This window comes from Peromyscus leucopus, chromosome 15, assembly GCF_004664715.2.
Source record: "Peromyscus leucopus breed LL Stock chromosome 15, UCI_PerLeu_2.1, whole genome shotgun sequence".
Taxonomy (NCBI): domain Eukaryota; kingdom Metazoa; phylum Chordata; class Mammalia; order Rodentia; family Cricetidae; genus Peromyscus; species Peromyscus leucopus.
Genome location: NC_051076.1, coordinates 15,613,555 through 15,631,970, shown reverse-complemented (window position 1 = coordinate 15,631,970; position 18,416 = coordinate 15,613,555).

Below are 18,416 nucleotides of genomic sequence, written 5' to 3'. Positions count from 1 at the left end.
CATTGAGTATCATTGTGTTTCCCTGCACTGCCCTCACCAAAACTGGTGATTTCTCTGGGGATTTGGGGAGATCATTAGGGTACAAGAGGACACGCGTTTTCATTATGCATCTTTGCTATTAATTTATTTTTTATTTCTATATGTGTGTGTGTGTGTGTGTGTGTGTTAATAAGTCTTTAAATAGGCAAAATAAATATGCCCTCACTCAAAATCAAGAGGATAATGTCTGTCTGTGTAAAAGACAGAGAATATAACAATTGTCACCCAGAATTTATTTTATCTACTTACTTTTTTCTTTCAAGGCAGAGCCTTACCTTGTCGCCCAGGTTGGGACTGCAAGCATATGCCACCATACTAGCTCACAATTTTTAAATTAAACAGGCAAGGTAGAGCAGTTATTTCAGCCGATGACTGTATATGGACAAATCATGTCGAGCTGGCAAGATGGCTCAGCCGATGGGGGCCTGCTCTGCAAGCCTGGCGGTGTAAGTTCGATCCCGGGAAACACACAAAGGAGGAGCCAACTGACTCCACAATTGTCCTCTGACCTCTACACGTGCTGCGGCACAAATGCACACCGACACACATATACACCGTGTGAGTTCACACTACATAGCAACAGTAAATATTTTTTAAGAGTTTATATGATGTATGTAATATTTTGCTGTTTTCCTTGTGAGTAAAGGAATTTTTAATCTGTTTTACTTAGCAGTTAAGTATTTTATTTCTCATCAGCCACAATAGCCCTCATTTAGATGGAGTCTTAAAGAAAGTCAGCATTTTTATTTTACAGAAAATTCCATGGAAAGAACTCGCTCAGGCCGCTGTGGTCCTCTCTGGCGGCAGCATGGCCCCAGCAATTCAGACAGGGTGGCTTTATTTCTGAAACATGGGCATCTGACCCAAATGGCTGGAGATCCTGTTTCTTTTCCCAATTAAGGCTGCAGGGCTCCATTTTCCCATCTCCTCCCCAGGAAGGCTGCCTCACAGAGCTGTGATAAAAAACCAATGACATCATGTCTCGTTGAGGCTCAGCCTCACTTCAGGAAGCAGGTGCTTTGGCGGAGAGGAGCTCCTGCTGTGATGACGTAGGTTCGCTGCTCAAGAAGTCCTCAGGGCCCAACACTCAGGGCTGTCTACGTGGTTTTTCCAGTGACCTGGGCTGCTAATGGCCCCACTCCTGGTACCTTCCCAGCTGCAGGTGTGGTATATGGCAGCATCTTCCAGGTCTGTAAGTCATGCCAAGCCTGGAGGGATTTACACAAGTAATTCACCACTGGTATGGCCCCTGCGGAGATAAGGAAAGCTTTCGGGAGAGGGAACTCAAAAGCCCACTTGTTCTTGGAAATAAGATATCTAGCCAAGTGGTCATGCCGAGGTGCAAGAGCGGGTAGGGGGTCTTGACTGGCAAAGGCATCCCTCTGTCCTTGCTCTAGCTGCAGCTCTGAAACAAGCCTTGAGATCCTCACAGGCCATCCCTAGAGACATTCCCAGGAAATGTCAGGGATTTGGAACTGGAAGACCCCAGGTGTAACTCTGCCTGGGTCTCCTGTCACCCTTGGCACTTCACAGATTGGGTTGTGGTCATTGTTTTTAACCTAAGCTAGGGAGACGACTCAGCTGGCAAAGCACTTGTCCCAAGTCTAATGACCAGAGTTCCATCCCTGGGACCCACATGATGGAAGGAGAGACAGTTCCCACATGTTGTCCTCCGGCATCTATGTGCATAATGTAGCACATGAGTGGGTGCACATATACACCACACACACACACACACACACACACACACACACACACCACCACACACGTGTACACACACACGTACACACACACACACACACACACACACACACACACGTACACACACACGAACACACACAATAAATATGCATCAACACATGCTGCAGAGAGGCACAACTCTGCTGTGTAAGTTGGCCATGTGGGTCTCTCTGGGCTCCTGGGTCTGCCTCCAGCTTTCCTGGTCTGGACACTTATGCTTAGTCCCTGAGGTGAAGTCACCCCTTTAAAGATCTAGGAAATACCCCTGGAAATCTGAGAAGGAAGTCAGTCACGTCACTACGCCTGTAGTTTTTAAAAACACAGTAAAACAGACAAATCCTAAAAGGACCCCTTAATTCCTGCAGCAATGTACCTCAGTCAAGATATAGAATAGTTCCCCACTCCCCAAATTCTCTTTCCTTTTCTGCACACTCCACCCTTACCTCAGTTCAACATCGTGAACGTAGAAGGAATTTCCCTATTTTTGAAACTTCACGTAAAAGGAACCATAGCCCAATTTTTGCATCTGTTTTCTTTTGCTGAACATAATTTGAGATGCTTCTCGTTATAACCTGGTGGTTTTTAGTTTTCATTTTCCTACGGGGGTTGTTTCTAGGTTTGAGCTGTGAGAAATAAGACTACAATATACATCACTTTGCAGTCTTTTTGTAGCTCCGTCTTCACCTCTCCTGGGTAAGTCACTAGAAGTGAAATCGTTGAGTTGTGAGAGTGATGTACGTTTTCTTGAAAGAAACTGCCAGTGTTTCCAAGATTGTTGTAACCGTTTGCACTGGTACCTCCAGTGTGTGTGTGTGGGCGGGGGTCGGGCTGCCCCATGGCCTTGCCAACATTTGCTATGGTTAGTCATCCGGTGGGAATGTAGCCTCAGCATGTATGGTCTTCATGAGTACTCCCCATGTTACCTCCAGTGCTTAGTAAGCATGTCTGTATCACTGTAGATGAAGAATTGTTCAAGTTGTCCCCATTTTAATTGGTGCCCTGTGACTTGCCTAGGGAGACATAAAGAAATGTCTACTCACTCACCTCAGATACAAAGAATGATAGATTCTGAGCCCGCCCCCTGAAGGTACTAGGCACTCTAAGTTGGCCAAATCCCACAGCCTAAAGAAATCTCTCTCTCTCTCTCTCTCTCTCTCTCTCTCTCTCTCTCTCTCTCTCACACACACACACACACACACACACACACACACACACACACACTGCCCCCCCCCACTGCAGTGTTCTCTGAGACAGAGATTAAGAAGTCCTGTGTAGCGCCGCAACCCATAATCTACAGGCCTACCCAATACCGGCTCCTCCATGCTCTTTGTATGTAGGCTATCCCAGAAATCACATGGCGTGAACTTCCCAACACCCCAATATAAAAGTCAGATATTTTCCTTTACTCTAGGGATTTCTCTGAAAGCTTTTCTCTGGGTCCCCCTCTGTCATGTTATCCATGGTAGCTCACTTGTGTTCTCTCTCTCCCTCCCCCCCTCTAAGCCATCTCTCTTACTAAAGCCCCTCTCCAGTTTTAAAGCCCTTCAAGGCCCCATGATGTTGTCTCTAATATGAAGGACTATCCCACTTCAAGGTTTGATCACAGCTGCTGTGTGAAGATCTCTCCCCTAATAAAGCTCATTCCTGAAGGTAATTTTGTGTCAGCTCCTTTCCCAACCCAACCCAGCTGCTCTCTTTTCTAATGAAGAGAGCACCAACAGACCAAAGGAAGGATCTACCCGGGTCTAAATGGGTGAGCCAGTCAGTTGATCCAGCTTACTTAAAGAGCATGGATGACTCAAAGACAGCCCCCAGCTCCAGGAAGTGTCTAGAGCATACCATACCAACATACCAACACCCTGAGTACCTCTCAGCAGGTTATAAGCAAGAGTCTTCCACCTCAAGTCAGCCCTCATATAACCAGGAGAGGGCAGGCCATGTGAGCATTTCCCCTCTCTTCCAGAAGGGATGCTTTGAGGCATCATCTCTTGTGAGAGTTCTTGCTGGTGATAGCACTTGTTCAAGTTCAAGATGGCACTGGTTGTGTCCAACCCAGAAAAAACAGCGACACAACAGTTGGGTTGCCTTTCTACTTTTCATTTGTAGGCCAGGCATATTGTATATGCTCAGATGCAAGCCTTTGCCGGATAGATGGATTACTATTATTTTCTCACAGGATATAATTTGACTTCTCATCTTACTAACAATGTCTTTAATGCACAAGAATCTTTATTGTTGAGGAAGTCCAATTGGATGCACTTATGATTAGTATTGTGACCTGCCTGGAAATGTTTGCCTGCCCCAAGGTCATGAGGATATTCCTTAGTTGCCTTCTGGGGCCTTTCTAGTGTTTAGTGTTTGTATTTTAAATGCGTGGTCCCAAGGCTGGCTGGGGACTGAGGTTCGTTGTGGGAAGGAGCCACTACAGAGTAAGACCACACCCAGGGAAGGAAACCCTCCATGGTGAGCACCCTTCTCCTCTCTTGTTTTCCTCTTTCTGAACAGGAGGAAACTTGCAGGAACTGTTTCCTGGGGCTGTCAGTGATGGAGGACCATGGTCCTCTATGTTAGCCCATGACAGCATCTTGCTGAAGCCCTGGGGCTCCCTGCTAAGGAGGAAAGGAACCAGACTGGACTGGGCTCCTTTGTGCCAGGCTCTACACTGGCCAGTTCACACACATACCCTCATTAAAGTCACATGACTGGATCGGGCAGTGTGGACACAACCCATCTCATAGAGAAAGAAACTGAGATGCAGACGCTTGGGCAACTTGCCTAGCTAGTGAACGGTACAAACCTGGATTCTCCGACACTTTGCTGTCCTTCCTCAGCCCCCAGGGGCCCGTTTGCTTTCTGTCTCTTTGCTGGGATGTGGGTCCTGGCACGTGGTGGCTTTGTCCCAGGAAAACGCCAGCCCACCCCAGATCTCAGTGGTCTAAAGACACTCCCTGGTACTCTAGCCTTCTCTCCTTCCCACCATCCGTTTGGGATCCTCTCCAGAAGAACCAAGCCACCCTGTGACCCCCAGCTAGTCAGTGTCTTAATTAAGAGAATTCGGGATCTTACAACTGACCTGTTCTGAGTCATGGGGAGCAGGGCCAGGGAAGCCACACCCCCTGGAGGCCTTGACCCCAGATTCCCATGAAGCTTGCCCAAATAGCAGGTGCCCCTGGGTTTTGCATGGACGGTTGGAATCCTACTTATGTATTCTAGTTACTGTTCCATACAGAAGCCAAAGAGATACTTCCAACAATGAATCCAGTCACCTTGACCTCTAGCTTAAAAATGGACAGGCTCACGTAGCCCAGGCTAGCTACGGTTGACCTTGAACTTCTGATCCTTCTGCCTCCATCTCCCGAACGCTGGGATTGGAAGCGTGTGCCACCATAACTGTTGTGTGCAGGGCTGAGGCTTAGGCAGCGGAGCCGCATTTCCAATCTCGGACCTCACAGCTTTTTGAGGAAGAAAACGTCCAATCCCCGCCTTGGCTTCCAAGGCCATTCCTGAGTGTGTGAAGCATCCAGCAGGGTGCGCTGTAGAGACATCCTGGAGCGGGAGCCATTAATTCCGCGCTGTTTCCCGGTTCCCTGGCACCGCTGCTCACCACCGCCCTTGCTATGAAGGCTGGGGGGGGTGGGGTACGGGACTGACTCATTAGAGCCGTGTGTCCGAGGGATCCAGAGCCTGCTGGAGGGATGCCCCGCTGGAGCATCTGCAAAGAGCCTGCTCTTTGCTGTTCTGTTTCATCTCTGCCTGCGGTGGTCAACACAGCGCTGTCTGGCACCCCGTGAGCTCTGTTTGGGAAGGGAAGGAGGGAGAGCTGGGCTGCCCAGAGGCCTGGAGCTGTGGCGGAAAGGAGGGCGGAGGTCAGAGTGATCACCATAATCGGTTCTGAGCTAATCCTTTGGACTCAGTCTTAAGAACAAGGAGATGTCATTGAAGGGTGGTAAGCTGGGAAGACACTACCCGATTAGTATTTTGAGGATATAATCCTCTGTAGTTAAGGAAAAGCTTTGATGGTACTACGCAGGATAGACGGCTCTACTTCATAGCATTTTGTTGCGCCTTAGGAACTTGGGCAGCTAGAGATGAGGACAGAGAAAACAGTGCCCCAGCAAGTGGGAGCCTGTGCTCTAACCTGGCCTGGGGTTGGGGAACCCTGTCTAAGCACAGGAACGGCATGAAAGGGACTCTGGGTTTGCAGAGCGAAGCCAGAAATTATAGAGGGGCCCGAAGTTAAAAAGGGGCCACAGTAGGTGGAGCACATAGGAGGCCAGCCATGTGAAGGATGTAGAGTCTACCCTGGATTCTGTTTCCTGTCTGTGACACTGGCATCCTGTGAGAACTGAGCCCATGGGGCTCACTCATAAGGGTCAGCGGGAGGGCTCACAGGGTCGTCTCTGCAGCGCCTGCACACAGGAGGCGCATGCACTGTTACTGCAGCTGCTATTGGCAAATCAAGGGTGACCTCGTAGTCAGCAAAGGCAGACAGGCGGAGCTAGGTGTGGGAGGTGGAGCTGGGGGAGCGCCAACTTCCTGTGAGGAGCACTGGACCCCTTACCTGAGGCGGGGAGGAGACACTGAGGAGTTAAGCCATTTTGACCAAAGTGAGGAGATTGAAAGCTACGCGAAAGGAGAAGGGTGAGCCTCAGGAAGCTGGAGCTGGGGACTGAGCACAGAGTGGGCTGTGGATAAAGAGACAACTTGGCATCAGAGGCCTTGACCCAGAGGAAGCTGTGGCCTTCTGCCCCTAAGGACTGAGACTCCTGCTTAGAGAAAGCTTGAGGAGTCCCCATGATCGAGGGAGAGGCAGGAGTAGAGTGGAGGCTTACAGAAAAAGGAGCCTGGGGGGTAGCGGGGGAGGACAGTTCTGGGAACACTGTTGGTTAAGGAGAGCAGAAGAGAAGCTGATGGACGACGGAGATGTCTGGAGAGGTGGGCGGACCACGACAGACCAGTCACACAGAACCCAGGAGACACACTCTCAAACTGAGACACTGAAAACAGCTAGGAGCTGGCTGGGGTCATAGATGGAGGGAGGGAGGGGAGGTGGGTGGGTGGATGATCATTGCCAAGTACAGCATGATCATCCCATAGGGAAGGCCTGGGAAAATGTCCTATTGGCCTGGGCTATGGGGAGGTCACCGGTGAACTCAGAACAATGAGAAAACTGTGTACAGTGTGAGCAGTGAGAAGCAGATGAGAGATGGAGCCAGTGAGAGGACCAAGCAGACGCCATAACAGGCCACTCAGTCTTCTCTCGGAGACCAGGCCTCGATTTCAGTTTCCTGAGACTGGAGCAAGCAGTTTCTGGGAGGGCCATGAACAAAGACATAGTCCTTGCAGTAGCTCCCTTTCTGCACACACTCTGACTGCTCAAAGTTCAGCCAGTTGTTTACTGTCTGAGACCCCTCACCAACTTAGAGCTACATGCCTGGGTCAATGTGAACATGTGAGGCCTGCCAGCCTCCATGGCAGCTCAAGACAAAGCCTGGCACTTGTCAGGCCTGCCCAAAAATGGATAACTGTAACCCCCGACTAACCCCAACCAATTAAAAGTTACTAACATGGTGGCCACTCACATAAACCAATCCTGACTCTGTTCCTATGTAGTTCCTCTGTAGACTCCAAGCCCCCTTGCTTTAAAAACCCTGCCCCATTGCTACTCGGGGTCTCTCCTGCTCTGCTGCTGCGTCAGACAGACGGACGGAGAGTCCCGAGTTAACTTGTAGTAAAAATCCTCCTTGCTTTGGCATCGGAATTGGCCTATTGGTGGTCTTTGGGGGACTCTGGGTCCAACAGCTAGGATAGAATGTCTCCCCACAAGCAGGCAGCTCGGCCTGTGGAGCAAATGATATAGGGAGTTTATAAGGGAGAGATGGGTGAAGAGGTGATTTTTGTGGAGATAAAAAGGTCCTAAGATGTTGAAGTAGGGTGGAGAGGGCTGAGGACTCGGGAGACAGAGGCAGTCCTTGGTTGGGGGTGGATAAGAAAATGGTTGCGGGTGGAAGGAGCCCCCACCCTAACCCAGTCACAGTTGACGGGAGAACAGAGTGTGGGAGAGAGGTGAGGCCCACCCTTGAACCTCACACAAATGCTCAGGCCCATGTTCATAGGCAAGGTCATGAGGATTTTTTTTTTTAATTTGGAAGAAATAAATGCAAAGACAAACATTATAACGCTTCCAGCCTTCACAAAGCTGGCTACCACTTCATTGCAGCGAGACACATTTAAGGTGCTTGTACTGGAGTTCCAGCCCATGTTTCTTTCTGCACACGACAATGTGTCTATGCCTGAGCTAACTCAGTATTTTACGTATTCTATTATTGTTTTACGATGCAGGGGATTGAATGCAGGGTTCGTTCATGGGAGGCAAGCTCTCTACCATAGGGCTGCATCCCCAGCCTGTCCTTTTAAAAAACCTTTTGAGCTAGAGTCTCACTAAGTTGCCCAGGTAGGCCTTGAACTTGCAATCCTCCTGCCTCAGCTTCCCAAGTAGGTGGGATTACAGACCAGCAGCACCAGGCCTGACTTTCATTTGTTTTAAATAAACTTTCTCCATCAGGTGTGTGTGTGTGTGTGTGTGTGTGTTGTGTGTCTGTGTCTGTGTGTGTGTGTCTGTGTGTGTGTGTGTGTGTGTGTGTGTGTGTGTGTGTGTGTGTGTGTGTAAGAGGGAGAGAGAGAAAGAGAGTTATAAAAGTCCATCTTGTTTACAGTTTCAGTTGAGAAAATTAAATCCTCCAGGTCTGTAATGGAAAGAAATGGTAACTTCTTGTAAGAACGTGGTGTGGTGGAGGGGAACAGCCCATGGATCACACATTTATGTGTTTATCAGGCAGTGATATAATTGACATTACAGCGGACACTCTGGAATTCCGTTCTCCCTCAGCTCCCTCCTCATTAATTGCACTTGACTTCTTTGGAAAGAAAAGTTTCCTTGAAGTGTTCCATCATCTGAGTCAGGCTTGGAGCAAATCTTTTGGGGAAAAAAAAAAAAAAAACAGAGCTAAAATTGCTTCAACAGTTTCTGACTGATGGGATGTTGGAAAGCACACGCACGCACGCTCCCCCCCCACACACACACTTTTTTTTAAAGAGAAGGAAGAAGAAACGTTGATCTATTTTTACACCGACATTAAGGCTCCATCCATAGAACCATAAAACCTGAACTTGGCAAGACCGGACCTGACATCTTTGAAGAGGTAAGCCCAGCTGGCTGGAAAGAAAAAGGCCACAGCCATCACAAAAGTTGAAAACCCCGCATCCTGAGCCTACAGAGGGAAACCTCTCCTGCCCTGAATTTCAGCAAAGCTCATTAGAGAGACCAGGCTAGGAGCTTCAAGGGTGTCGCTGGGTGCTGGTTCCGTTCATTAAAAGCAACCCCGAATAAAAAGAAATAGAAGCAGGAAGAGACAACTTTTCAGCAATGGCAGCCTGATGGGAAAAGAACACACACCCACACCTGCACTTTAAAGACCCAGGCTCCTGCAGGAGCCTTCCTGGGCTCTGGAGACAACGACAGATAGGGTTTCTGGACCAAATGACATTTGAAATCTGCATTTGAAGGCATGACGAGGCCAGTGGATTAAATTCCCAAGTGTACCCACAAGTTCTAACTCCACAGCTCCTGACTCCTCCTCCGTTGTTGTTGTTGTTGTTGTTTAAAACAGGGTTTCTCTGTGTGGCTGTCCTGAAACTCGCTCTGTAGCCCCGGCTGGCCTTGAACTCACAGAGATCCTCCTGCCTCTGCTTCCTAGTGCTGGGGTTAAAGGCGTGTGCCACCACCATCAGGTCCACAGCTCTCCCTTTTAAAACACCTCAGAATACATCCAAGGACAGACTCTGACACCAAACCCATGACAAAGAGACAGGTTTCACCTGGTTTATCCGACTCCTTAATTCAGAAGAGAGATGTCTCACGTAAGCCAGGAAACTCACTTATGTGAGGTATCCCCTGGGGAAAGAAAACACTGGAAAGTCAGTAGAACATAGGGACTGGGACCAGAGGGCTCAAAGAATGACTGTCGGAGCTGGTCACCTCCCGAAGGCTCAGTTTCTTCTTGCCAGAGCAGGCCCTAGGTTTGCTCCCCCGGCACCGTACACACCCTGCTTGATGGCCCACACTTGTAATTCCAGCCCACAGGTAATGGAGGCAGCAGGCAGATCAGGAGTTCGAGGTCGTTCTTGACTCCATAATAAGTTCAAGGCCAGCCTGGGCTGTGTAAGACTCTGTCTTGACGTAGATACATAGATACGTAGACAGACAGACAGACAGATAGACGGATAGACAGATGGATGGATGGATGGATGGATGGATGGATGGATGGATGGATGGATGGATGGTCGGACAGGTGGACAGACAGACAGATAGATAGAAATGAGTGTAATTTTTGATATGATTTTATGTAGTTTATTTAAAGCACAGCCAGGCTCCCAGGTATCCCCTGCTGGTTCAGGACACTCCTTTCCCAGCATGAGCTAATAAACACACAATAGTTTATAAACTGTGAAGTGCCACAAAAAAATGTTGGTTTGCTTCGTGAATATGTAGAACATAAAGCCCCCCACTGCGCGAGTATTGTATTCCTTCATGATGGCGCATGTGCACTGGGAGCAGGCCCTCTCTCTTCAGGAAGGTCGCAGTGGGGCTCTCAGCCTGTAGGGTCCACATGAGCGTTGACAAAGACTCGGGCTTCTCCTCCTGCCTCTGAGTCCTGTGCTCTGGGGGCTGAAAGGACCAGGCAGACGCCATAACAGGCTGCTTAGTCTTCTCTCAGAGATCAAGACTCAATTTCAGTTTCCTGAGCAAGAAGTTTCTGGGAGGGCCATGAACAAAGACATGCAGTAGCTCCCTTTCTGCACGTACTCTGGCCACTCAAGGTTCAGTCAACTGTTTACTGTCTGGGACCCCTCACCAACTTAGAGCTATGTGCATGGGTCAATGTGAATGTGTGAGGGCAGCCCGCCTCCATGGCAGCTCAAGGACAAAGCACAGGACTTGTCCAGGCCTGCCCAAAAATGATAACTGAACCCCCAACCAGCAGATTCAAAGGTTACATACACACCCTCACCCAATCATATGATGCAAAGGCTTGTACCACCCTGCTTACGGTTTTTCCCTTTAAAAACCCCCTCACCCTGAGAGCTCAGGGCCGTCCTCTTCCACCCGCTGTGTCGAATGTTGGACACGGACCAAGCCTGGGCTTGCTTGTTATCAATAAACCCCTGGGTGTTTCTCATCGGATATCGGCTCTGTGGTGGTCTTGCTGGGGGTCTTGCCACACAGACACAACAGGGCCAAGCTCTGGTTTCCCTCTGTCTCGTAGGATCCAGTCTGAGCAAATTCCTGTTGTTACATCAGCTTGGAGAAGATCGCCCCAAGTCCCTGCTTGGGACCCCATTGACAGTCTTCATATTCAGTCTTTAGCAAGAATCCTACCATTCATTTTGACAAAGTCCCCCCAAGTTGGTGTGCCCTGCTAGTGACATTCCACGCACCGACACCCATCCTGTCTCTTGGCTGTGACCCCACTCGTCCTTGTTGGAGTCACTGAAGCTCTGTTCCTTTCCCTTCTTCCTGCAGGGGTCCTTCTACCTGCCGTGACGGTCCCCTAGAAACACAGACTGTCTCATCCTGAACAAGGACCACAAGTCACTCTTTTCTTCACCAGAGCACCAAGACTCACAGAGCCCTCTCAGGCCATTGCTGTCTGTGACAAGGACAGCAAATGTCATTACTGGGTTCTAAGCCCGCTGCTGACCCCACTTTCTCGGTATCCAGGAACTCAGACAACTTGGTTCCCGGGACAGGCTCAGACAGGGTTCCTCTCCATCTTATCCCCAGCTGCCTTTTCCTGCCTGGTAAGTTTCCCAGGCCCCAGCTCTTCCCCCATGCCTCCACGCCCCACGTGACCCTGCTCCAGCCCCAGACTCTCACCCTCCCCAGGTTCCCCTCTTCTGAAGGGACCATTTATTTGTCTCCCAGCGTGGTGCTGGCTCCAAGGCTGTGTCATAGGATCTGGATGACGAACTGGCTGTTCTCTGAAAAGTTACAATCTATCTCCGGCACCTGGCTGACAGACAACCGTTATCTTCTGCTGCACGCAGGATTTATTGAGTGGGAAAGAGATTCTCCAGCAGAGTCCATCTTTGGTGTCTAAGCAGCCCCTCCAAAATAGCCTGGCTGAGATCAGACCATGGGGCCCAGTGTCTTAATCCTTCCCAAGGGCCTTGGTCAAAAAGGACCTTTCAGAATCTTCTAGCAACTTCCAGATCCTCAGGGGTGTGGCCAGTGTTTGGGGGAAGGGGGGTAGATCTGAAGGACCCTAGGGGAAGCCTCTCCAAAGCTGAAAATAAAATGCCCATGAGTTCTATCCACTCCTTAATGCTCTAGCCGCTCAGCTCGTGTCGGGGCTGAGGAGGATGAGTTTGGAAAGCTACAGTTTGGTTCTGAAGTGCCCTCCATCCACCCCCAAAGCCCATGTATGGCTGGACATGGGAACACACACTTTTAATACCTGGGAGGTATACTACCTGGGAGGCAGAGACATCTTGGTCTACATGGCAAGTTCTAGGCCAGCCAGGGCTACCTAGTGAGGCCCCTGTCTCAAAACAAATCAAAGCCGATGTGTGGCGCAGTCAGCAGCCCATGGTGACATTAAGAGCTGATGGGACCTCTAAAAGGTAGGGTTAGCAAGAGGAACTCAGGCCTGTGGGGAACACTCTTGAAACACCCTTGGTACCCTAACTCTTCACCCCTTCTCCCTCCCCCTCTCTCCGCCACAATGTTTCCACCATATTGTACTTTGTAGCCAGAGGCCTAAAGCAATGGGCAAAAGTGAGCATGGAGTGAGACCTCTGAAACAGTGAGAGCAAATCTTTCCTCCTTAGAACCGGGTGTTTTGTCAGTGACAGGAATCTGACACGGTGTCCAGCACTTTGCTGTTATCAAGGAAAACAAGGCAGGCACCACCTTACAGCAGTCTTAGCTTAGAGGTATGCTTTCAGTATGCTGGGCAATGGTGGGGTGGGGGCGTGGAGAAACAAAGACTCAAGTCTATCCATCATTTTGGGCACACTTACAAGGTGTCTTATAAATCAGTGGTGGTAGAAATGATTTACTTCATGTTTGCCTGAAGAGTGCAAAGAAGAGGAACATGAGTTAGCCCTTGGGTGAGTAGAAGTTAGATCGATGGCCCCCCTGGGGCCCCTCGGTAGGACCCACTCTTGCCCCTGAACCAGTCTGTTTTCACACGGTTTCGGTAACACACCTCTGACTGTAGTCAGGGATAAATAAGGGAATGCACGCTGGAGTCTTCCCAAGGAGACAAAAGACGTTTCCTTGCATTCCACATCCCAAGTCCCCAGGCTTCCTCTCTGCAGAACCAGGGGTGTCAGCAGGGTGCTCTCTGGGGCACCCTGCAAAGACCCGGACAGGTCAAGGGGTCGGAGGGCACGTCTAGGGCCCCTGCTAGCATGGGCCTGGCCAATGTTAGTCCAAGCTCACCATCACCAGACGCCCCCACCCCCCACCCCCGGGATGCTTCCTGGCTTTGTTGTGACTTGGCTTTTCCTTCAGATTGGAAGTTCCTCTGCTGCCCAATGTCCCGCAGAAGCACCCAATCAGGCTCCCTACTCCAGGTGGACATGGTCTGGAACAGCTTCGAGAAGAGCCTCACTTTTTCACCTACAAAACGGGTCAGGTGAACTCCGCCCTCCAAAAAACCACACACACACCCTCAAGCTGAATATTTAAGAATCTTTTGATGTTGTTGTCTTTTAATAAGATGAGGCAGGGATGTCAGAAACGAGTCTTCGGGTCCCCCAACAGAAACCTTCACTTCCAGAGTCCCCAACACGTCACCTGAAGTCAGTACTGGAGAAGGGAGGAAGCCCATGAGCACCCACCTCAGGGCGGAGACTTCTGAATGGGTTCATCCTCTGGGGGCCTCTGCGGCCATTCTCCTCATCGCCTCCAGGTGGCGCTGCAGGACCACAACCCCAAGTCCCGTCCCCAGCCCCAAGCTCAGGTGTCCTTCCTGCCTTGGACTCTCAGGGAGGAGAAAGCAAGAGACCCACGCTTAAATTCCAGGCTTGGCTATCTCCCAGCACCCCAAAACCTTCTGGAGCATTCCACATCCAGTCGACTCAAAGGCATGTAGCATGTCTCCGCCATCCGACGTCCGAAGTGGCCCAGGGCTTGGAGCCTGGCTGTTAGAATTCACACTCACCGACACCCAGCTGGTCTAAACCCAGGAGCCGGTTTCTCTCCAGGACTCTAGCAAGCCAGCAAAGGCACAGACCTCAAGGAGAAAGATCCCTGTGGGCTCAAGTCACTCAAACAAACACCACACTAAAACAAACAAAAACAGACACTGGCTTCCACAGACGGAACCATCTGCCTGGAATCGCAGTTCACAACCTCCACCTGTGTTCCTTCTGTGAGTCCTCCAGATGACTGCAGGGGACGGACACACGCACACACACACACACACACGCACACACACACACACACACAGACACACACACTGCACACAGAGATACACAGCCCACAACCTCCACCCGTGTTCCTTCTGTGAGTCCTCCAGATGACTGCAGGGGGGCCACGCACACACACAGACACACACACTACACACAGAGATACACAGCTCACAACCTCCACCCGTGTTCCTTCTGTGAGTCCTCCAGATGACTGCAGGGGGGCCACACACACACAAACACACACACACACACACACAGAGATACACACACAGAGAGAGATCTACACACACACTACACACAGATACACACACACTGCACAACACACAAAGATAGACACACACACATACATACAGATGCATACACATACACACACATACTACACACACATGTACATACACATACACACTACATACAGAGACACACACAGCTTGGTCTACATAGCAAGTTCTAGGCCAGCCAGGGCTACATAATGAGACCCTGTCTCAAAAAAAAAAAAAAAAAGCCTATATACACACACATGCATCTCTCTCTCACACACACACATACACACACAGACAGACCCACATGCTGCAATCACACACATACAATAACACACCTCTTCATATATCACACATACTACATATATATAGTGTTTATTCCGTTACATCACACACTTTTGCATACACACAACACACATACATAAACATCACATATATAACACATAACACACACTTTTGTGTACACACAACACACATGCTACATATGCTCACATATCCATGATATACCAACATACACACATTTCTCCACTCATACGAAACAGTATATACCATGTTACCACTCATACAACATACATATATACCTACACAGCCACCACACACCCTACACACACACAGCACATACCATATACAGACATACACAACACATATATGCCACACGTGCAGTACACATACCATACACAGCACACAGCACATACCACATATGTACCACACACAGCACACCCTGCAGATCACCTCAGGATAGTCCTCCCTGCCTCGACTCTCCACTGGTGTGGTTTCAGCTCAGTGCCCACCCTCCCTGTGAAACGCTGGGCACAGGAAGGACAATGGCCCATGCCCCAGCCTGGCCACCGAGGACTCAGGATATGCTAGAAAGCCTGTTGAGTCCTTTGCTATTTTTGTAGAGTCCTGTAGTAACCAAAGGTAAAGACAGACAATACAGGGTGATGGAAAGAAAAGGGTTAAACCTGGTTCACCTTGCACTATAATACTCACAAGCTGAATGCCTCATTTGACCTCGACCCTGGTTGATATCGGGACGTTTCTTTCCATATTCTTGGGGCCCATGCAGGAGCAGCACTTGCCTGAACTCCTGTTCCATCCCTCCTGGCTGGACGGACAGACGGACGGACAGACGGACAGGACTGATAACTGACAGCAAGCCAGAAGCAGTGGCTGGCACAGCCCTGAGAACCCAGGCGGCCTGAACTCCCGTTCCATCCCTCCTGGCTGTCCGGACGGACGGACGGACGGACGGGACTGATAACTGACAGCAAGCCAGAAGCAGAGGCTGGCACAGCCCTGGGAACCCAGGCGGCCAGAGACACCCAAGATTCGACCGGACTACCAGTTGGGAAATCACACCACTCCAGCCTCAGGAGAGCCTGAGCCCAGCCTTGTGGCTGGGGTCAGTGCCGAATGCCAGCAGCGAGGACAGCGGAGACCGCGTCCCCTTGTGGCGCGCTCTGACCCAGGTCCTTCCCACACCCATCCCCACAGAAAGCTCAGTGGGTCTGCACAGGTGCCCAGCACACACCTGGAGGTCAGAAGACAACTCGTGGGGGTCAGTTCTCTCCTGCGACTGCCTCCCAGGGCCTGGACTCGGGTTGTCAGGCTTGGCGACCAGCGCCTCTACCTGCTTGGAGCCGTCTTGCTGACCCCATTCCTCATTCTTCGATGGAGATAAGTTTGCAGAACCGCACTGACGGGTTTGATGTCTGCCTCTGAAGCTGCACAGTGAGGCTTCCCCTCCTCGGCAGCAGGAAGGCCGGAGTCTTCATCACTGACTGATGTCTGCAAGGGGCTATGTTTGAGGGGGTGGGTGGGACTCAGGCAGCCTCCTCCACTCTGGACCTGGGCCATAGTTTCCATCCTGAAGGGACTCCATCCCCAAAGCCCACCGGCTAAATAGGCTTGGTGGTCAGTCCATGCGGTGGGGAGGGGGAGCCTGGAGGAAGTTGGATCATTGTTGGGGCAGGATGGCATGAGGGGATTTGGGGGTGCTAGTTTCTCGCCCTCTTGGCGTCTTTGCTTCCAGGAGGTTAGCAGCCTCCCCCATGTCCCCCGCCATGGCGTCCTCTGCCACCACAGGCCTAAAGCGACAGAGCCAAATGACGGTAGACAGAACTTCTGGAAGCATGAACCGAAATAAATGCGTCCTGCCTCTAAATTAGTTCTCCCCGATGGATAGTCTGTGACAGCAGCAGACAGCTTAGCCAACAGGGATGCATCCAGAGCACATGGCCAGGGCAGGAAGTTAGAATGTCTTCAGGTTCCACGGTCACAACCCCGGCTCTCCAGCTGAAGACTTCAGTGAAGAAGAATGGACACAGGCAGCCTCGAAGGTTCTGTGCTGTGCGGGTAGCACCAGCTGACCCTGCCTCCCGGCCACACTTGCCCTCTACTTGCCAGACCACTCTCCCTCCTCCCCTCCAGACAGGTGTGGGTACCTGCTTCCACCAACCAAAGAAAGGAGACCTGTAGACCCTGACAGTTTTCTCTTTCTGGAGGGCAGCGGGTCTTTTCTGAAGGATGAGGGCCCCCGGGGCAGACGCTTCCCTTCCCTCCCCCTGGCAATTGGCAGCCTTTGTCCACGTTCAGCTAGTCTAGCCCCACTACCTGTCCTTGAACTTCTCAGGCCTTCTCTGCCAACAGCATTGCCTAGGCCCAGGAGGCATCCTCCCCTCCGGCCTCTCCTCCTCGGCTCTCCTCCGCCCAGGCCCTGGTGGAAACACGTGCAGCCTCTGGAGCTGAGATGTGTAGAGGTGAGGTCACGGATGGATTTTTCAGAGTTGAAGATCAGGGTTCCCTCAAGACCTCAGAAAGGTTGAGGTCCAGGGTCCCTCCCACACCGGAAGAAAGGGCCTGCAGCCCCGGGCCCCTGCCTGTGTCTGTCACATCAGCTCCCAGGAGCGGTTACAGACATGACCTCGTTTGCCTAACCTGCCCAAAAGCAACTTTCCTCCCTCTCCCCCTCTCTTTCTCCTCCCCTTTTTCTTCTCCCCCTCCCCTCCATCCCCCTCTGGCTCCAGTATGGAGCTGGGAGGACATGGATCTCTTTGGAAGGGTCTGGTGTATGGCTTGAGGGTTGCTGGCAGTAGAGAGGAGAAAAGCATCCCTGGACTGGAGCCAGAGCCTGCCTGCCTCCCGGAAATGCAAGTGACTCACCACTGCAAGTTCCCCTGCTCCCCTGCACACCAAGGGTGTGGGTCCAAGACCCAGAAACATGTTGACCTCTCTCATTCTTCCCATGACCTGGCTTCCTTAGCCACAATCACACACAGGCAAACCTGGACAGAGCCCCACCGTCCTGCCCACCTGAGTGCTCAAGGTCAGGGCCGAGGCCAATTGTGTGCTTCTAAAGAGAAAGGGCAGCATTGGGCAGGAAGCAGGCTGGGTTTCTGGAGCAGGGCCCATCTCTTGGTGACAGCAGCATCCACGTACTGGGGCATTGCATCTTTCCTTCCTTCCACAGGGGCTATTATTGGCATTCCCCAGTCATCTTTAAGACCAAAAGGGACTCTTTACAAACCACAAGAAGAGGAGGAGATCTGGGAGGAGCCCCAGAAGCCAAGTCCGGCGCGTCACTCATGTACACACAGGAAGACTGGCTTTCCTGTTTAGACATCATGTCTGGCAAGAGGAAATCAAGATTGAAGTAACAATAATAATTATATTAACCTATGATCTGTTAACATTGCCAGCATCACAAATGACTCTGTTTGTGCAGGCCTGCCTGCCAAGCACGTCAGGGCCAGGCCGGGCTGCGGGCTGCTGTGCTCGGAGGCTGGGGGCTGGCTGTTATGGGGAAGGTTTCTCAAGGGAAGGAGATGCTTTATCACCCTGATGACCAGGTGACCTTCAGGGTTGGGAGGAAAGGGCCTACGAGTGAGGCGAACATGC